General features: G+C 40.2%; 1 long non-coding RNA gene across 1 annotated transcript in view; it reads right to left on the reverse strand.

The window, feature by feature from the left end:
• Window positions 1–11,146: 11,146 nt before the first annotated feature.
• LOC121233761 overlaps window positions 11,147–22,479 on the reverse strand; it is a 70,227-nt gene continuing 58,894 nt past the window's right edge. The window contains exon 2 of the long non-coding RNA XR_005933862.1: window positions 11,147–13,126. This is a non-coding gene — a long non-coding RNA (uncharacterized LOC121233761). The remainder of the gene's footprint in view (window positions 13,127–22,479) is intronic.

Raw genomic sequence — 22,479 nt, forward strand, 5'->3', positions numbered from 1 at the left:
ACTACATGTCTGTAATGCATGTCTAGCTGCTACAATAGGTGTTGAAGTATATTCAGTCATCCAGCTGTGCAGCTGCTGCTGTAATTCTGGAAATTATTGAGGAGTTAATTGTATTAGTTTGTTAATGTGTTGCCAGATTACAGCACATCATAGCATAGCTACCACACACAGGCATTTGGGGCAGCACCAATGGAAAGACCACACCAAGAACTTGCCACGACTGAGCTGTCTCACACGTTCCAGGGAAATGCATTATGGAAGAGATGGGATCCTAATGCTCTTTAAACAAATTTACCCAGATCTCAGAAAAGCTACTATTTGAATCTAGTAAAAAGGAGAGAGTTTGGGCTGAGCGATGGGGGTTCTTCTTTCTTTCTAGTTCAAAAAAATATCTGATAGAGCTGTCTCATAGAAAAGTTGTGATCTAATCAACAGGCCTAGGGTCTAGCTTCCCAAAGTTCAGAAGACCACTGTTTTGATGGTGGCATTACCACAGAGTTTCTGCATACATAGTCCTCCAGAATATGGTGAATGGAAAAGAGGAGGCTTCACAATCAGCTTCTGCTCAAATAGCCAAAGAAACTTGTCTTTCCACTCAGAAGGGAGAAAAGAGTAGGGAAAAAGAAATTTATCCAAAGCAGGTATATATGATGCCTTCATGAAGGTAAATCCCTGTGATGTCCTAGTCTAAGCAGGAGGCTGGGAGTCAGGACTGAAGTTCTTCACAATCTTCCGCTACTTGGCTATTTGATTGATTCCTAGATACTTTGTGCCAAAATAGACATTTGTTTCAAACAGAGATTTGTGTTCACCCTTAATGCCACAGTTGTCTTGGATGTTAATTAGAGGGGGAGGGCTACTCCCAATTTTTCTTGGTCTTAATTCACTCACTGTGAATTCAGTCAGTGAGGTTAAAGCCAGCCCTTATACCTGTCCTTCATGTCTTTATAGGACAATTTTCCTGCAGAAACATGAAACTTACAAACGTCTGAGACTTAGATAACAGTAACTCATCCAAGTCATTAGGGACCGCAGACCCATTTATTTCAGGGAGCTTTGAGAAGCAGTTCCTCAGATCTTAGCAGAGTGAAAACGGTGAATTGCCACTGTTTTGACCACGGATTAGGCTGGACAGCAAGAAAGCGAGCTGGCATACTGACAGCTGTGAATTAACTCAATATGCAAACTGCACTGTTTTGGTGCAAAGATTTGATGACTTGGAATAGCCTTGTCTTGAGTTCTGTTTGCATTTCAATATAAATTAGATGCACACTGAGTGGTTTTCAGTGAGTTTGTATAATAGGTCCTTTGTCTGTTTCCCTCCTCTTGGAGCCTCATATTTTTTCAATGATAAATGTATTAAATCTTTCCTGAAATGAGAAAAAGAGGTATGGAAATGGGGAATAGATCAAAGGCCTGAATGAAAGAGGCTTTCATTTTTTTTCACATTCTATTGCCATAAAGACATACTGGATGTTAGGTTGCTAATTTTATTTATGTTTTGACCTGCTATAAAAAATACATTATTAAAACCTGCATTGGGTAAAATAATATGTGAGTGTGCCTTTATTAAAATCTGCATTGGGTAAAATAATATGTGAGTGTGCCTTTACTATAAATGCAGTAAGTTCAACTAACCAAACAAAAATGGCTAAATAAGCCACACACTGCAGTGGAGAAGTCACCATAGTTCATAGAAGTCTCCTATGCTGTCAACTGTCCATTCTGGTCTCTTCCAGTCTAGATTCAAACCAATGAAAAAGTAGCTTCGAAGGAACTTTTATTCCTTCACATGCTTCAGTCAGTCCTGGAGTTATAATACTGAGTCTTAACTCTGCTGTCGAAGCTCATTGATTGCATTCCTTTAGCCGACAAATGAGGCAACCTCCTAAACACTGAAACTGCTTTATTTAGGCACTTATCTAATATTTTTACCTGCACATCTACATTGTCCACAGCGCTGCATTTTAGAGCTCTCTTCTGAGTCTGGGCACAATTTCAGAGTACAGCTTGTGTGCTTGAGCAGAGCCTTTGGGCACTTTGTGCATATTTTGGTAAACACAATAAGAATGAATTTTCAAATTAGTTTGAAATTATTTATTTTCAGCATAAGAAACATTTAAAAGTCCCTGTGGGATATTTTATTGGCTGAAAAGAGACAATTACAAACAATAATTGGAATCTAAATTGGAAAACACACAGGCTTGCAAATACTTCTATTTAAGTGGAAGGAAAGGGAAAACATCTGGAAAGGTTGATAAGAGAGGATGTCATCAAACTCAGTGAGGAGTCTCTAGATTAAATATCTTTTTACTGCTTGTGTGTCTTTAAATGATGTAGAATGGTATTGCAAGTGTCTGTCTTTTCTGTCAGATAGTCAAGTAGCTTACTCAGAGGTGAGATAAATCCAAAGCAGACTGTCTTCAAAAAGTGTTCATTATCATTATGCTGCTTTGGATTTCCCACCTCCCCAAAAATGGAAAAAGGGCAGGGAAGGGGTAGAGAAATGAGAAGAGGAACAGGAAGCTGAAGGGGACTTCACGGACAACTCATCACCTTCCAAAAGACCCAGTCACAGACAGGTTCTGAAACTCCAGCATAAGTTGTATTCATTTGCAGTTCATGTTGGTGAAGCTTGGCTGTGTATCTAAGAAACTGTTGGGTTTGCTCTGAAAGTTCTGAAGTCCTCTTCACTAGCACAACTCATCAAATTCTACTGACAAAATTTTGCTTGTGTTCTGGACTGGTAATAAGTGAAGGCTTGACTCCAGCTTCTAAGCCTCTGGGAAACTTTTGGGTTTGCTCTGATGTTAATCTTCTTACTGCTATTGTGGCAGTAAATCAAGTACCCCAGGCAGAAATCAGCAGTACACTCAACAACAGGTGCTAGTCACAGCTCTAAAAAGATTGTAGCTTATTATTGAGATGATTCACAACAGCATATTCACACTTATCTTGCAAGCATTTTGAGATGTACACCATCTGTTCCTGCATGCCTTGTCCACACTTGAGAAATTACTGTCATAATAATAGTTTTAACAATAACAGATGATTAAATGGGCTAAGCTAGACCTTTCAACAGTGACATTGAAAACAATAAAGCCCCAAAGAAAAAGCAGCTTTCAGCCCTCTTCATGCCTTAAAGACTTTGGGTTGCTGCTCACAGTGGTTCTCAGACTAATAATCTTGCCTGTCACCGTATTTGTTCTAGTAGTTTTAGATCTCTGACAAGTGGTCTTGTCTTAGACACAAGTCTAAAAGTGTTTTAAAAATTCAGCCAAGCAAGTAGAGTTATTTTCATTTTCCAAGCCCCTTTGTCTCTTTCACAACTCCAGATCATGAGGCTTTAGAGCTGCAAAGAAATCACAGGTTGCAGTTGGCCATGGAGAAAGTACTGTACACTCCACCAGACTCCAGTTTCATTAAGTCTTACAACATCATGCAAGAGTCACCATTTGTTGTTGTGTGGGTCTTCTAGAAACACTTCTCTCCCCCAACAGATCTTGACAGGTTTAGAATTAAAATTTTAATTGGACTGACATTTCCTAGGCAACTGTACTTTGGCAGCCCTTGAGTGCAAATAAAAAACCCAAACCCACAAACAAAAAAATTTGCATTTAGATGGTTAATTTTTTTTTTTTCTTTGTTTTGCATTGAAGAGAGCAACAAGCAGCAAACCATGATAACTTCCCATTTTTGAGATAACACCAAGCAGCAAACCATGATAACTTCCCATTTTTGAGATAACACCCTCTTGGAATTATGCCAGGCCTGATCAAATTAAGGGTCTGCCTCTTATTTAAATACATTCCTCCATCCCAGGCACAATATGTTCCTTTTTTTCAATTTTATTCTTTGCCTGTAGCATGTGGCAATAGAAACAAAACAAATCAGCTCACTTTGTGCCAAATCCAAAGAATGAATTGCTTTCAGTAATACACCCACACTTCCACACTTTAAAAAAGTAAATTGTTGGCCCCATGACTTTTAAAGCTCTAGAACATTTATTTTGTTCGTTAAGAAACATCAGCCCTATAAAGGTACTCAAACTGTATTGTCAAAGAAAAAACACTTAGTTGCTAAATGGTGCGGCTGTAAGTGAAATGATTAAATAGACTGACAGTTAAAAGCTTCAAAGCTGGCTGTCCCAGGAGGTATGGTTGTTGTACAGATTTTGAGAGTCAGAGTAGAATGAACTGGAAACTCCTACCCACTCTGCAATCACACCTTCACTTGCAGTACAGACATAGACTGAGTTTCGTATCCTTACCTGACAAGATTCTTGGGGTCTACAATCAAAACACAACACAAAGGCATTAGGTACAACAGAAAAGAGCTGATAAAGATTCCCCATATTGGCAAATTCTGGTAGAGAACGAGTGACGGTCTGAGCTGGGGCAGTTAGCAAAATTGTGAAGGGGTCAGAAATGCAAATTCTGTGATCTTGCACCCACAGACTACTCTAGCTCATTCCTAAACCAGAAATTATTTTTCTCAAATGGCTATTTCCCTTCCTTGACTAGCTCAGGAGTAGGGGAAATGTAAAATGTAACAGAACCACCGCAACCTCCCTTCACTCAATTGTGCCACAGAGTAAGTTAGGGTCAGCCTGGCTCAGGCTCTGTGTTCAGACTGAGTATGGTAATTTTCAGCAATCAGTATGTGTGGCACTGATACATAGATAAAGGGAGCAAAGTGCCAAAGGACAGTCTCTGGGTAAGTCTCAGACCACAGTCAATAGAGGCTGCATCTGAAACAACAGCTTTCTCAGTTTCACTGGGTGCTTCTGCACAAGCTTTAGTCCTATAATGTGTTCCAAACAGCTAGTTCAGAAGGTAAAGGATTATTACAGTAGATGGTGACGTGCGGAAACACACTCCACAATCAGTGAGATTGTAAAGTAGGTATGTTTATTCAGCGCTGGGCAGCACGGGGGGGAGTCCCACCAAAGTCGTGCACGCCTGACTCGGCAGTTCGCTTCAAATTTATGCAGTCAAATGTTACATATACATGGCGTTTCGCAATACACCTATACATAGGCATGATCTATCCCCGCTTCATATTAAAATTAGTTCCAAAAGTCACAAGGCCGGTCTTGGCTGGTTTTTGGGGTCGACTGCTGCTTCTTGGCTGGTTTTTGGGATCGACTGCTGCTTCTTATCAGGGACTATCTCCTGCCCCAGCCAGCCTCAACAATGCAAACATTAAGCATCACTTCTCATCCCCTTGGGCCAACAATGCAAACATTAAGCATCACTTCTCATCCCCTTGGGCCAACAATGCAAATGTTAAGCACCACTTCTCATCCTCTTAGGCCACGTCTACCTCTACTGAAATTTCTTTAACTTCATTATAAGCTAGATAATTATTAAACAGTTCTTATCTACATCCATATATCTACTATATCTACTAAGGTTCCTTTGGCTCCCTGTTTCAGTCCCCCCTTTTCTAGAAAATAGTAAATTCTTTTACTATATCCAACTCTAGTACTTCTAATGCATTGTTTCCCTATCTAGCATTCTTTCAAAATATTTATTGGACTCGAGTTTTCGTCGCAACTGATTCAGTCCCCCCTTTTCTAGAAAATAGTAAATTCTTTTACTATATCCAACTCTAGTACTTCTAATGCATTGTTTCCCTATCTAGCATTCTTTCAAAATATTTATTGGACTCGAGTTTTCGTCGCAACTGATTCTTTTTCCATTCGCTGTAGGAATCTCCTGTGCTTTGGAAACACCATAAGCTGCATCGAATTGTGGTACAAAGGATCATGAGCAGAAAAATGATTACTATTGCTGTCACAAACAGTTGTTTTGGCCATGTTAAATTTGGCAACCAGGAAGTTAGTTTTTCCCATATCTCAGAAAATCTCCATGATGTGTCATCCATAGTGATAAGATGTAACTCCTTAGAAATTTCCCAAATCTTTTCAATATCTGTCTCTACTTGCTGTCTTTCATTTAAATAAGCACAACAGCTTTGATTTATAAGTACGCACACACCCCCTTCCTTTGCGGTTAACACATCTAATGCAAGGCGATTTTGTATCGTTATCTTTGCCAAGGAATCAATTTCGGCTTGTAATTTTCCTAGAGCATCAGCAGTAGTATTGGCTAAAGTCTCGACCACGGCTGATACATTGACTATTGCTTTTTCCAATTCAGATATTCCAAGCATTGGGAAAAGCCATCGTACCACACTGTGGAATGTGGTACCTCGTTCTATAAGAGGGTTAAAGGTTCTTTTAGTCCTCGTGTGGTGCCATGGGGATCGGAATATTCCCTGTAATTTTCCTAAGATAGGGAGTGTTTGTGGGATTATTATTCCCTCTGTGCATTCTCCCCACTAATCGATTATGTGCCTCCCCATTTGCACAAATGTACCAACACCTGTCAGGGAGATTACAATTGGACGGCTCCCGAGGAGGAGGAAGATAACAACTCCCTGTTAGATTTCCCCATCCTGTATTAGCTATCCCTGTAGAGTGATTCATTACATCGAAAGCAAGTTCCATTCAGTGTCCCAAGAAAACTAGAAGTGTTGGCATAATGGGGGCGCATCATTATGGGGTCTCCCCCTCTGCCTCTTTCCATGTCTTTTAATCTCCAAGACCAATTGTATTGATCCTTATTATGCGGGTCTCTGCTATCCAGATCAAGTTTATACTTCACTATAGTTCTGGAACCATTTCCATATAAACAAGTATAGTTGGCAGTTCTATTCAATAGTGTTTTAGTGCTGTTTGTTCTGAGGGGGACACCAATAAATGGGAAGGTTTCTCCTTGTCTGGGTATTAAGGTATACATCCAACAGCTTGATACATTAATATCCTTTGCTAGCTCCTGGTTATATATGACAAACAGGTTTTCATCCCATGCCTTACACAGAGTCCCCACAACTCCCCATATTACTGCGTAAAAACTAAATGTTCATCAGGTTTTGTGGTGACTTTCCATGGAGTTTTGGGTGTCTTTTTCACTCTGGTGTGATGAATCCAAGCGTTCTGTTCCTTGATTCTGATTGCAGTAAAGGAGGTGAGTAGTACTTGGAATGGTCCTTCCCACTGTGGCTCCAGGGTTTTTTCTTCTGGTGTGCCTTAATATGCATAATTGCTACTTTCTCAGGGAGCTGGACAGCTTCCAGTAAATTCAGAATTTCTTCTGTGTGTTTGATATTTTTCCCCTGGGAGTTCAATAGTCCTCTCTCCTTCCAAATTGCTCCATATGCGTGTACAACTCCAAAGGCATATCTTGAGTCTGTATAAATGTTCACAACTTTGCCCTGGGCCAATTCCAGGGCGCAGGTTAGAGCAATTATTTCTGCCTTCTGTGTGGAGGTGTTCATGGGCAAAGCCCCTGATTCTATTACCTCTTGGCTGGTGGTGATGGCATATCCTGCACGTCGATTACCATTTAGGACGTAACTGCTTCCGTCTGTGAACCAAGTTTCCCCATTTTCCATGGGGCTGTCTTTCGGGTCTGGGCAGCTTGCATATGTTGCTTCGATTGTTTCTAAACAGTCATGATGTACTGGTTCTCCTGTGTTCCTGATGAGAAAAGAAGTGTCCATATTATACAATCTTTCTCTGTCTTGGTGGCGATCAGGATATCATCCACATACTGCAACAGCTTTCCCTCCTCAGACAGGGTTTCCCAGGTTTCTAAGTCTTTCGCAAACTGATTGCCAAAAATGGTAGGACTATTCTTAAATCCTTGTGGCAACACCGTCCAAGTGAGCTGGGTCTTTCGACCACTCTTGGGGTTTTCCCATTCAAATGCAAATAATTTTTGGCTGGTCTCATGGAGAGGGAGGCAAAAGAAAGCATCCTTCAAATCTAAGACAGTAAACCAAGTCAATTCAGGTGTTAATACGGTCAACAGAGTATATGGGTTCGCCACTACTGGGTAAAGATCTTCAGTTATCTTATTCACCACCCGTAAGTCTTGGACCACCGCATATGACCCATCGGGCTTCCGAACAGGTAATATAGGGGTATTGAATTCAGACTCACACTCTTTTAGTAATCCCAACTGCAAAAATTTTTCTATCACCGGCTGGATTCCTTCTCTGTCTTCCTTCTTTAGGGGATATTGTTTAATTCTTACTGGCTTTCGGCCTTCCTTGATCCTAACTTCAACAGGTGGAGCACTTTTCGCTCTTCCAGGTGTATTGGTAGCCCATACCCCCAGCTACACTTGGTTTAAGATGTCCTCGTTAATGCTTCCTTCTCTGACCCAGGATCCAGTGGTGTGCTGCGGCGCATTACATTCCTCAATCGATCCAGGAATTCAGATGGAGACTCGGAAGGACTCTGACGGATCACTCCTATAATCTTTTGCAACCTTCTTCCATTCCCCTAGGTCAGCAGTAGAAAAGGGTACTTTGATTAACATCGTCCCACCATCCGGCCTCACTGCCTCTCGGAGAGGTGCTTGTAAAGCTGTTGAGGTAGTTTTCTTCCTAGTACGGGAAGATACAGGGCTGTACGGGGGGGGGTTGGAGTTCTACCTGAGTCTGCATAGTCATACATCCTGTTCCTGTGGTCGAGGGGGAGGCTTAAACAAATCAGTTCGATCTTGTTCTGGTGCCTGATGGATTTTATTTGCCTTAGTACATCTTTGTCCAATACTACATGCTGAACAGCACCGCCTCAGTTTACCTCTAAGCTCCTTGTTGTTTTCTTGCTCAAGTGCAAGCACCATGGGGTCCTGTGGGGGTACCATTCCACAGTCCCTTTGCCACTCTGGATGGTTTCGGAGGGTGAAAAACATGTCTGCATAAGAAACCTCATCCCAATTTCCTTCTCTCCTTGAAAACAGCATTAGTTGTAATAGAGTATTATAATCTATTGACCCATTAAGTGGCCACTTAGCATGACCTTCTAACTTATACAACGGCCACCGTTGATTGCAATATTTAATAAGGTTCTTTTTATTTTCCGTACCTCTGGTCCCAACAATATCTTTCCAGTGGGCAATTACACAACCTAGAGGACTCTTCCTCAATATTCCCCCTTGATTGTTTCCCATTTTATAACTTCTCCTTTTAATAAGCTTCCATGCAAATCGTTTCTTACACCTCTTTATAGTCTTCTCCCAGTTTTCCTCCCACTCGTCCCCAATTTCCGGGATTAAATTTTCCTTTCCACACACCAATTTCACTATTTCAGCTACCTTTCCAACCACAAACAATCTCAACTGTATACGTAGCCCGTCCCCTCTTATCCCAGGGAGTCCAAACCCGACACTCAAGGCATTCAATATCCCCTCCACAGTCTATTTGCAACCTCTGTTTACACCACACACATTCCAGGACATATGAGGGCATACACTCATTTCCTGCATGTAAAAGACACCATTCAAATACCCACATTTATGCGATGCACCATACAGGGACTTTCTTATACCAACACCACAAAATGATTAAGATAATCAAACTCAAACTTACAATTACAACGCTAACATATAAATTCAAGCTCCAAATCATCAGGGAGTCACACTTTTTTGTCTCCGGCTGTGGAGTAACGAAACTGTGGATCAGAACTCCACACATGCTCCGCAGCTGAGCTGCGTCTCTTTTATTCAAACATTCAATTCACAGTTTTAGACATTTACACATTAACAAGCATATATACACATATGAATCTCAACATAACATTTTAACATACTCACACAAAATCTTTAACATTAATTTTCCAAACATTCACATCATACAATCATCGCTCCAGTTGACAACCTTTCAGCAGCTGCAAAAATGTACCAAGCACAATTGCGAGGGGGTGCGCTTACCCTTCTTCTGCCTCTTATATACCAGTCATCGACATGTCCGTCCTGGCTCCCGATACTGGGATGCAGCGGTTACTCCGGATTTGCTCAATCTACCCCCAAGATCGCTGGCGGCCACTCTATCGGTCAGCAAATCCCCCCTTGTTACCATACAGGGTACCCTCCTCCCATACGGGGACTACGCTGCACACCAGACGTCTCTGCGCGATTTACCAGCTGCCCCGGCCTGTACCTTTACAGGCTCCCTTTGTGAAACATACCGTTTGGTCCGCGGCTTCAGGAGGTCGTTGTCTGCTCCCGCGGTGAGCGGCTGGCAGCAGAGGCTCCTCCGAGGAAAGTGCTCGGGGCGCGCCGAGGGGCTTCCACTCCGCAGTCGGTCCCGCAGCCGAGCAGAGAGTCTCCTGGCTGGCTCGCCAAACTGACGTGCGGAAACAGACTCCACAATCAGTGAGATTGTAAAGCAGGTATGTTTATTCAGCGCTGGGCAGCACGGGGGGGAGTCCCACCAAAGTCGTGCACGCCTGACTCGGCAGTTCGCTTCAAATTTATGCAGTCAAATGTTACATATACATAGAGTTTCGCAATACGCCTATACATAGGCATGATCTATCCCCGCTTCATATTAAAATTAGTTCCAAAAGTCACAAGGCCGGTCTTGGCTGGTTTTTGGGGTCGACTGCTGCTTCTTGGCTGGTTTTTGGGATCGACTGCTGCTTCTTATCAGGGACTATCTCCTGCCCCAGCCAGCCTCAACAATGCAAACATTAAGCATCATTTCTCATCCCCTTGGGCCAACAATGCAAACGTTAAGCACCACTTCTCCTCCTCTTGGGCCATGTCTACCTCTATTGAAATTTCTTTAACTTCATTATAAGCTAGATAATTATTAAACAGTTCTTATCTACATCCATATATCTACTATATCTACTAAGGTTCCTTTGGCTCCCCGTTTCCATGGCTAAAAAACATTGTAATTTATTTTTTTTTTATTGTACTAAAAGGAGAAGAGATGAAAAGTGTTCATAGCACAAAGATAATTCTTTATAGCAACTACTTAATTCTGCAGTTTATTTCAATTTCCTCCACTTACTTATCCTAAAAATAAACTCTGCATGTTTTCTGAAAATTGTATTCTTGGCATTGCTTGCTCTCCTTCCACTCTGCTGTAACCTCAGCTCTAACTTTGCCTCAGGTCAAATATAATACTTAGAGCTTGGAAAGTGATTTTTATTTGATGGCTCAATTTGCTTTGCAAACATTAACAAACTCAGTCCATGTTATTTCCAAAAGTCAGGTACTATTTGAGGAGTTAAGGAAGATAGTGATAGAGCCTGGAAGACAAAAGTGCTGTCTTCACTTCCAGGACCCATATCTTAAACAAGAGACAATCTAGTTTTGTTCTTTTTTTTTTTTTTTTTTTAAAGGGTAGAAGATACATTGTGCTATACAGGAACAAAACTGAGCTAAATCACCTTTCATGCTGTTCTTGTAACTGCAGTGAAACTGCATACCACTGCTAATCAGAAGCAGTTCAATAGTATTTCACTAGTAGAATGCTGTCTTGTCTGTTTTAGAAGGTTTTGATTTTGATTCAGTTCTTTCTATAGAAAGAACTTTGAAGTGATTTGATGTCACAATGTGGTATTTCGTTTTGATTTGCTCATTTGGGTCTCTTCTGAATTTTCTTTTTTGGACAAAAGTGGATATGTTGAAAATAGATGTTACCTCAGAAATATAAATTATTAAGGTTTAGTAGTTAAACAACTGGTTTTAATACAGACCTTTTGTCATTTCAGAATTAATTTGTTTTGTATTTTTTTCTAAATTTTATCCCTTCAAAATTCATAATTTATGCAAATCAGGGAAACATCCTTGCAGCATTGGAATTTCCTTTGAAATACAGATTCTATTTTTGTGAAGACCATGTGCTCATTTAATTTTAAGAGAGTCCTGTAGTCAGGTCCAATAACAAGCTTGTATGTGCTTTGCCTATCATGATTCTAAACACATTGTTTACAACCATGCACATACTGTCTCCCTTCCATACAGAGTCTCTCCTCTACAGTCTGAATAGCTTTTATGACATTCCAAACACAAACGGAAAAGAGACAGGACAGGAAGAGGTTGAAGACAAAATGGAAAGTGTACATTTTTTATCTTCCAAGTTAATGAAACAACTGACTTGTCTTCTACAGACCAAGTAAGGATTTCCCAATGGTACATACTAGATGATGTGATCCTATACAGGGAACCACTACAGAATATAATGCATGTGCAAGTATCATGTTTCCATAGGCATATGCTAAAACTCTGTAAGCTGCTATCAAGAAAGAGTTTCTTTCTACATATTTTTGAGACTTTCAGTAGAGTTGCTTCCAAAACATGTATATAAACTTCTATTAATATTAATTCTATTTAACAAATATTTGTACAATTGTTACCTGACAGTGTTTGGTTTTATAGAGATTCGTTAAATGCACATGATTTTAATAAAGTTAAAGTATATGCAAGTACAGTAGTCTAATGCTATATGCTAGTACAGGTCTAACCCCAGTTTACAGGTGCCAAAAAAACATTGAAATGGGGTCCCATTTGGAAACAGTGTTCAGTCTCCACTACTCTTCCTACCTTAAGTGGAAGTTATGTTGTTCCATTCTCTTACAATTCCTACAAAACTGAAATCTTCAGTACTGTGTCAAAGACTGTGTCAAAATAACAGTGATTAAAAGGAGGGGAGATCACTTCAATTTCGTGCTGGAATATAATGGGTTGGTTGGTACAAAAGGAGCATAGCATGTTTGCTCATTCAAAAATCACTAAATGAACACCAGGGCACACTAACTTATAAAGGAAAATGGCTTGAGAATATGACGAGTAAATATGGAAATAAACAGGATTGCCAGCCATTTGAGACATTTCTGGAAGCAAGTGGGTCAGACAGCACCAGAACATATGGGATCAGTCTTAAGCATGAGGTATTTATAATCAAGTAAGAGATGAGCTTCACAGTACCTCCCGTGCTCACCAAGGATCACAGTGTGACTGGAACTGACACACTGATTCTTAACAGTTGGGTAATACACAGTGCATCAAAATACAGCAGGTACAGATATGTGTGGGAAGACTGAATGCAAACCTAAATGGTGTGATTTTTTTCCAAAGCGCTGAATACTCACAGATGTCCTGAGAGTCAATGATGTTGAAAAACTTGGATCAGATAATGAAGGCACTTGGCTTTACAGGCAGAGGAGTGTACGCCAGTTTTCTAAAAATTTCTCTGATACTTCTGCTGACATATTTGGAATAGAAGAAATACACAGGGGGTGCTCCATTGCAGATACCTAAAAAGATTTGCACACAAGAGTATGTAAGAGATTTTGTGCCCAAGTCCGCTTTTTCTACAGTCATCCCTCCTATGGTTTATTTTCTTTTACATCAACAGCTTTAAAATCAGAACAGCCTTTTCTCATTTAAATTCTTAACCAGCGTGGAATTATTGCAAAGCTCATTTTTAAAGGTCATGGTTTATCAGATTAGCATCATGTGGACACAGTCAGACATGAGGTATCCATAGACGAAGCATCACTCAGGAAAGGTGAAGGTTTCCTTTTTAATCCTGACCCTGACGTGTCATATTAATCCCAGCTAGAGACCAACTAATGCTCAGGTAGGGAGAAGTGGAAGCCATAAAAGTGCACAGACTTGGCAGAGGCTATGGCTCAATATAAGACTCCTTTTAGTGCTGAAACACTGCTTTTCCTAAATAAAGCCTATAAAAGAAAAGTAAGGAGACATGGGAGGAGAATAAACAATGTTTACTTGCAGCTAGATGACCACAAACAGGGGATTTGTATTCAGGCAGTAAAAAGGAGTAGAAGAAATTCTAAACAATAAATAAGAAAACAAATGAGACTATTTCCTTTTTGTGTTGTCCTGTGACACAGCAATAGGCATATCCACTGAGCTCATCACCCTACAGGATGATTGGTAGCTTGTATGCCAATTTGGAATTTGAGAGCTCATACTGTCAGTGTAAATCCCTGTGCAAATGGTCAATGCTGCTCATAATGCCCTTTAATATCTGGCAGGTTTTACTCAGATGTTGGGGTAATGATATGAATATCTGAGGGTCTCTTTTGGGTGCCCTCACTTTGACAGCAATAAAGCATGGAATGATAGCACACACTACCTGCAGGTATGCCTGAGGTCTTTGTGAGCAGATCACTAACACAGACTGGGAGGAACAGTGCTTCCCTTTGCAGATACTATTGATGGAGATAAAATTCTGGTTTGTTTTTGTCTCTTGAGCTCTTCTGTACTCCCAAAACACTATTCCTTGGCCTGTCAACACTGTTAATAGTGTTCCCATGTAATTAACAGAGGAAGATTACATAAAGATGAAAAATAGCATTCCCATTCAAGACAATTTTTTAAGACTTTGCTTCTTTCTCTATGGGATCTTAGTATTGGCTTTCTCAGAGGCAATCTTAATGTGAAGGGTGGTATGAATGCTTTGAGAGATATCCAGATAATTTCAGCCTCCAAGAGAAAAATTCCTTGATATCAACGCAGTGTAAATAAAAAGTCTGGGGTAGAGGGGGAGACCCATCAGAAGAGTTTGATTTTAATAAGAGGATGATTAAGTTAATTAAAGCTCAGTGTCCATAAGCAAAGAGAAGAAGAAAGCGCTTTGGGGTTTTTCCTTTTGCTTTGCTCCAGCTGTTCCTATCTGCAAGCCAAATACATGAGCCAAAATGATATGAGCTGGCAGCTTTTTATAGCAAGGGGATCATCTGTTAATCGGTTAGGTTGGTTTTGTTTTGCCATAAGAAGATGGGGAGTACAGTTTCAAAGTTTTCAGCAGGAATTTAGCCAAGTAGTTCTCATTGCTTTTTTAGCCTCTCTTTTCATTTTCCTGTCCATAAATTATACAATGAAATCCCTCTCCCCCAAAGCACCTCTCATGTCTGGAGTTAGTCATCAGTTTCTCCTTTGCCTGTACCAACTTTAACCTTTCTAAGCATTTTGTGAGTTCTGTGCTTTCATTAATAAGGTGATTATGCATAAAAACCCCCACCCTGTTTGTGTCCTAGAAAAGAGGCATTTGTGCATGCAAATTAGGTAATAATTGGCCAGGCCCTTAAAGATGCTACGATTCAAAATTCAATGGGAACATAATAAGATTTTCAGTATTTCACCTATTATTAATACTTTCCAGGCCACCCACTTTCCAAAGATTCAGACCAGGAGCCTCAAAGCACAGGGTTTAACTCTTGTCTAAAGCCTAGACTAGCCAGACTAGTGAATTTGCTCTTAGGCCCAAACTCTCCCAGGCATCCTTAGTGACTGTCTGTTGGTTCTCAAATTTGGCTTGTTTCTGAAATAAGTCCTTTGGAGAACTAGCTCACACCAGGTCTCATTCCTGTGGATAGTGAGAACACAACACATGACTCCCTCTAACTGCCTGGTCACATAGCCACATACTGTCCCTTTAACTAAATCATACCACAAACAGGCTGGCATAGCCTGGAAGTTTCAAATTACTCTATATTTAAGATCTGGTTCTGCAAAGTGTTGAGAAATTCTTGAAAAAGGCTGAATGTGCTGAAACTTACTTAAGAGAATCGGTATATTTACTCTCGTCCTGCATGCACTTGGCCCCATAAACTGATTTGATGCTAAAAGAAATTCCTGACATCAGTGGATTTGCTGCTGTTTCACTTCAAAATATGTAAAGTAAATCAGGTCTATGGTCTGTCCTGCTGTCCCTTCTCTGTTAACGAATATTCCTCTCCATCTGTGCTTTCTTTGACCAAGACAGTTCCATCATAAGTTGGAATTCAGAGTCAGAACCTCACTTTCCCATGTTTGCCTTTTCTGCTGATTCACCTCATTCTCACACGCTCAAATCTGAGGAGTTTCAAGTGCTAAGACACTAATGTATAGCCTCCAACAACTGGGCTGTACCTTCAAATACAAACCATTCAACGAGCAGCTGTACAACAAACAAATTAATTTGTTTACAGTCGCAACATGTCAAGATCTTTAAGGATTGCACAGTGAGGCACCTAATTCAGTCTTGACTAGGAGTATTCCCCAAGTTAATAACAGGAAAGAGAAGAATCAAGAATTCTACTAAATTCTCTTCCTGGCAGTCCTCAGCTCCAATAGATGCCAACAAAGTGGAGACTAAATCTGAGACTAAGCTGGTTGGAGGAGTCTAGAGGTATAAGATGATTCCAAAAGGATGGCAAGTGGGAAAGGCAACTTCTTGTACATCCAGCTGTAAACAACCTAGCTAGCAGATTAGTTTGCAGTATGATGCAGAAAATCAAGCAGTTTCTCAATGCCTCTTTAAATATCAGAGTTGCTAATATTTGCAAGCAATTAATGGTGATAGTGGATAGGAAACTAGGAGATATCTTTAACCCCCATAAACTTCACTGGTATCCATTTTCTGTGGTAGGAGAAGTTTCTGGAAGAGGAATGACTAGTCAGCATGGGTGAAATGGAAAAAAGACAGCCTGTGCACTAAGTTCTCCAAACATTTGGAGCTCTAAAGAAAGTCCCTGAAAGCAGAAAAAGTACTTTGCAGTGCTAAAATTACAAAAAAACCCCACCACCACCCCAAACCAAACCCAACAACAAACTGGGCAGTATCCCAAGAGTGCTTAAACTAAAAGTTGTGACAAAGTCAAAGTGCTGGAAGATAAGGGTATAAATGAGGAAGGCAGTGTTCTTTTCACACAGTCTTGTCTCTGAGATTTTAGATAAAACTCCTAGTTACCCTGTGGTTTTGTTTCCACTTTTGTAAGACAGATAGATAGAGAGATCAACGAGACATGGATTCTGGAAGTCTTCATGTCTGAGAGTTAATGACGAGAGTCTGAATAATAAGACATAAAATCAGCGAAAGTGCAATATCTCATCAAAAGCAGACTCAACTTTCAGCCAAGCCTCCGCTTCACCTCACAAATTGAAAATAACTAAAATTTGAGTTAATTTTCTCTCATTCAGGAAACTTCTGAAAATGTTGCCCATTCTGGAAGAGGAAAGCAGGGTGCTTCTTAAGATACTTCTTTTTTGGATGGTGAATGAACGTTTGAGGCTGTGAGCATAATGCGAGAAGAAATCCTATTGTCAGGAACTCATTGGCCTCCACATAAATATTTATAATATATTACTAAGACTATCCCCTGGGTGATTTTACATCAATGCTCAACCTTTTCAGTGATAAACTAATCATCTACCTTGAAATACTGTGAAGTATTCCAGGCAGTTATAAATAACTCCCTCCATCAGATTCTCAGATCATACAACACCATAAGGACTGGTAGAGTCATCCCAACATTGGATTTGGCTGGCAATCCCTGCCTCAAAGAACACACAGAGTCATTTCCATGATACAGCAAAAGACTGATCAAGGAGATCAGGACAAAGTCAGATGAGAGTATAAATAACTGGATTGTAAATAAGTGGATTGGTTTGTCTCATTTTTCTGTCACAATTATTAATGATTCCTTAATCTTAACACTATGACAAGGGAGAGAATTTCACTCCATATCAATCTAATGTGCTATATAGCTAATAATACCATTTGAGAACTGGTAATCCAAAAGCAGGGAGGCAATACCTGGTGGCGTAGCTTGCCATCCTGTGTTACCTGTTCTTATTTTGACAGCTGTATTAGAGAAATTGCAAGCCTCCTTTTCCCCATATCCCCAGATTTGGATAATTTTCTGTCATAGTTCCAAATGTGTAGGGCTGCAAGATCAATTGGCGCTGCAATCCCACAACCAACACTCATTTTTTTGCAAGGTTGCCCTTGACCTATAATGCATAAGGTATATTCAGTTTACCTGAAGGAAGGGAAGACAGTTTTATTACTACAGAGGACTGTACCTACAATGAGGAAGCAGGGACAGCTATAATTTGTTCCATGGATTTCTTCCCTACATGCAGCTGAAGCAGCTAACGACAGTCACTGCAGACTAATGGCATCAATAGCATTTTTGAAGGTCTTCAAGTAAACAATACTCAAAGGTAACAAAAGAGGCAAATAGTCTGTATGATGAGGGAGCAGTGCTATCAACCTGAAAGCATTCAAGTTCCAGAGATGGAGTGCTATATGTCAAGTGGTTAAAACACTGACCAAGGAAACAGAGTAGGGCACAAGGACCCAGAGCCGGTTATAAGGATTCAGAGTAGGGTATTTGCTTGTTCTGTGTGACCTTGTGCTTCCCACCCTTTACCTGTCATTATCTCTTTTGGGATAAGCATTGTCTTTCACTATCTGGTCACATCAGAGAGCACCAAGCACAATGGTGTTCCTCTTTCACATGTGACCTTTTAACACCAATATAAAGAGTAAGAAGCTTCAAGACTTCTTGTAGGTCCTGCATCCAAATCAGAAATATATCAGTGAAAGTTATAAGAAAAGCCTGCCCTGATGTTGCTCTCAATGTATGTTTCCTGGAGAAAGAAATAAAGATGTCACTTGAGTATCTTTCATCAATGCCAAATTCCCTTGCACTAAATTCATAACTTACAACATATTGTTTCAAGACAATATGAATAACGAGATGGAGATTTTAGATATAAATGGAAACCTAGTAATTATTTTTATCCTCAGAAAATGTAAGAATCATCTCTTTCAAAGACGAAGTTAAATGACTGACCATCCATTGAGAGCAGTGTAATTGATCCATTTAATGAAAGATGTAGTGGGGGGGAAGACTTCAACAGTGATGAAAGAAGGAAGAGCCTAAGCAGCAAACATGAAACCAGCGGAAGAAACACAAGGTCAGAACATTATGCAGATTACTCTTATGTGGCTTGTAACTCAACCCATAAATTTAAAAGATGGTGTGCACCAACTATTTTGATTTTATACTGCTTTTGAAATGAAATATCTAAGAACTGATAAAGGTGTAAACTCCATCCACTGCTCGTTGCTGAAGCATTTAATCAATGTTTTACTAATGTTCCCACCCCTATCTGAACTCAGTTTGACTTTTCACGGTAAAATCAATGGAATACTTCTAACCTCAAATACTGACTGTCTTCCTGGAGTGAAATATTTGGAGATATAATTATGGTTGGGATTTCACTTTTCAAATTATGATTTCTTCTTTAAGGACTAGAAGGTTTTAAGTTTTTGCTAGTGGCCAAAGACAAGGGCAGGATGAAACCACATAATGGCATACTTTATCTGGAACCTGGGCTGTCTATGAGTGTTGTCCCATAATCTTGACTTATAACAATATTATAAAATCCATCAAAATCTGTGGAGTTCAATTAGACTCACCTCTGTCTTGCCATATGTGAAGAGCCTTTCTGGTTAATACTGTCCAATGAAAGACACATATTCCTTCTCCTCACTTCTCTGCATTAAGAGGAATGTTGGTTTGGTTTTTTTTTAATACTTTGACTAAACGTTTTAGAGCTTTGTACAGGTGATCCCATACCCCAGAGATAAAAAGCTCCAGAACCAGCAGTGTGGAATCACATTTACATTAGAGTGTATGTGATACCTACACAGGGACACTGAGGTCATCAATTAGATTTAAAGTCTAGCATGAAAGGCATAAATCCTCACCACTTGACCTGAAGGAGCAACTCTTTTGGATGCACTAATAGCAGGCTTTTAAAATTCACTAGGCCAGCCTTTGGAAGCAAACAAAATCACATGCAGTGAATTAGAGAAACAAACAAGCAAGCTCTGCTAAGGCATTTGCAATAGGCACTGCAGACTCACAGGTCTTGCTCTGAAGATTCAGATTTAATGCAGAATTAACCGTGCCTACTCTAAGGGACAGAACATGGACCTTCGTGGTTCCTTCAATGTTTAGGTCCTTTAGGAAATATTTGCTCTCCCTGGTCAGACAAACACCCCACAGGAACTGTACATTCTGCCTTTCACAAGGTGGAATATATGAGGTTTTCAGAAATTACATGAAGAACAGCAGTAGGTGCTCTGCTCCTACAGCATCCCTCAGCACTTTTTTCATCCCAGGACTAAATCTTTTCTTAATCAGAGGTCACTTTTTTGGCAGAAGTAATAGATTGTGCCCACTGAACCCCTTTGCCAAAATGCAGTGTTCCTGTGGAGCATGTGGAGCTTATTTGCAGCAACGCCAATGCAGCCATGATAAATAGGTAATTCTTGATCAACACAGAGGGGCCTCTGAAGATTTCTCTCTACAAAACTTCAATGTTGGCCATTCTATCAATTAACCAGAAAGAGTTAATGTAGTGTCTTCTCTGAAGAAGTGAAAGAGTGCAAAACAGCTGTTACCTTCCTTTTTCAAGATGCACATCTGCTCAACTCAATGTTCTTGGAAGAACATGCTTTAATCTCTTGGTGGGTCTTACGATCTTATTACAGACTGAGCTATAACAACCTGGGCTACAACTTCTATGTCCTCCACTGGCAGAAACCACTGCTTCAGTGATCAAATCCTTGTTTTTATTCCCATTGCATGTATTTTGTGTCTGTAAAGTGAACACAAAGTAGAGATCAGACACTAATCCTGCAAGTTATGAGACTTGAATTCCATTCTCAACTCTGCCACTAGTTTACCTCATGCAAGTTATGCTTGTTCCTTAACCACTCTTGTCACTACTCCCATAAAAGTCAGCTTCTGTCTCACAAAGCTGACAGCAAGCCTGCCCAGCACTCTAAGCCCACACAGACAGACTGTGAACAACTGGAAAAATGACACTTTGAGTTCATTAAATGCTGGTCAAAGCTATTTAGCTCCCACGTTCTATATCTATGACCAAGGACAGATTTAAACTGACATAAACAGTTCTTCTATTTCCTAGTATCATTTAACTTATGACACATTAACTTGTGCTTTGCAAGCATGGCCCTTCCTTAGCATGAATAATTCCATCAGCTTAATGACACAGGGAAGGGGAAGATGTCCACATGCAACCTGCTGCTTGCTTTTTAACAGTCACACGTACCTGGTATTTTAGGAAGTCAACAGATTTTGCATCCTTATTCTGGAAAAGATATGTCTGTATTTGTTTATCACTGCTATAAGTAATGTGTTCTTTTCAGTCCAAATCTTACTTATACAAGCATGAAAAACAGACACACACATAAAGAAAGATTAGAAGTTCACATTTTTAAGTTATCTGAAGGTCTTATTACAATTGACAAAAAGCCAGGAAACTGACAACTAAGAGCTGACACTCCATGTATCGTGTTCTGTCAGGTTTTATTTTGTGTGTGCGCGTGTGTGTGTATGGGAGTGTGACTTTTCCTTTCTGGGCTTCTTCAATGTTAATTTTAAAAAGGGACTCGTATGCTGGAAGAAACTTGAGAGACAAGAACATGAACACAAACAGACAGTGTCCTTATAAACAATAAGACAACACCAGCAGACAACATCCGCTGTAATTATCTTGACACAGTTCTGTGCATCTGTCTCAGGGCTACTTAACATGACATTTTTAACCACAATGCCAAAGGCTTTCTCTTGCACTTCCCTGCTACACTGGTACGATGCCATTCTGCCTCCACCCCACTTTGGGTAACGTGGCTATTTCAGAATAGACTGGTCATGGACCACAGAATACAACAGAAGATTATTTGGCACATCATGAGACAGAGACAGCACAGAACAACCTTCATTACTTCCTGTGAAGATCCCTGCCCAAAGGCCTCAGAATGCTTCACAAGTGCTCATTAATTAAACATCAGAGGAGCCTCTAATAATAAAGGGATTGTTTTGTACAGGTCCACAGAGCTGCCATGCTGGTATACTTCATCCCCCAATGGGAGGCTACACTCCACACGGAAGGTGGAGTTCCCACCGGCAGGGTGGGAGATGTGAGAGCAAGGGACAAGCCCAGCATTGCCTCCTCTGGCAAGAGGGCTCCCTTTCTAAAGAGTATGAATGACTTACAACCTTACAGCTTCCAGAGCAAAGTCCCTGTGGACAAGGGCTTACACACACCGTTAATGGTAAAACAGCCAGTGAAAAATGAAGAAATTACTGTTTAAGCATACCCTTACTGCCATGGGTGATACAGCCTCCTAGCAATGACTCTCTTTTTTGTGTCGTTAGGCGCTTAATGACAGGCTGCCTGGATATCTGTGAATAGGAAGATTTAACTAAAGCATAGATTTAAGAGTGAATAAAGCAGAAGAGGATTGACAGACTTGACGTGATTAAATGTCTCCGCTTATTCTTTCTTATTCTTTTTCCAGGTTTAGAATGGAAAACAAGGTGGGACTTAACTGTTTCACAAGCACCGTACAGCAAACAGCAGGCAAACATTGATCTGCAAATTCAACTTACACTTTCCTTCTCTCTTTTCCTCCAAACACATTGATTCTTAATGCCGTTGTGTTTCATTACAAAGTAATTTAATTTGTTTTCTTAGCCACCTCTAGGATTCTTTCAGCCTTGTTTCTTTTTCACTTATCTGTCTTCATTTGAACAGCATGGATTTGAAACATTATTCTCCAGATAATTTAATTTGCATGCTATTTTCTGACCATGTTTTAACCTGTAGATCCTTTATTATATCTGAACTTGGACTGACATTTATAATATTTTCCAATACACTTTCATATATTAATTAAGAGGTAAGGGATTTCTTTTCACTTTTTCTAGGCAGCACAGAAATGACCCTATAATTAGATATCATGAATGGCATACAGGAATATGACCTCAGG

The sequence above is a fragment of the Aquila chrysaetos genome, chromosome 13, assembly GCF_900496995.4.
Source record: "Aquila chrysaetos chrysaetos chromosome 13, bAquChr1.4, whole genome shotgun sequence".
NCBI classification, from domain to species: Eukaryota; Metazoa; Chordata; class Aves; order Accipitriformes; family Accipitridae; genus Aquila; species Aquila chrysaetos.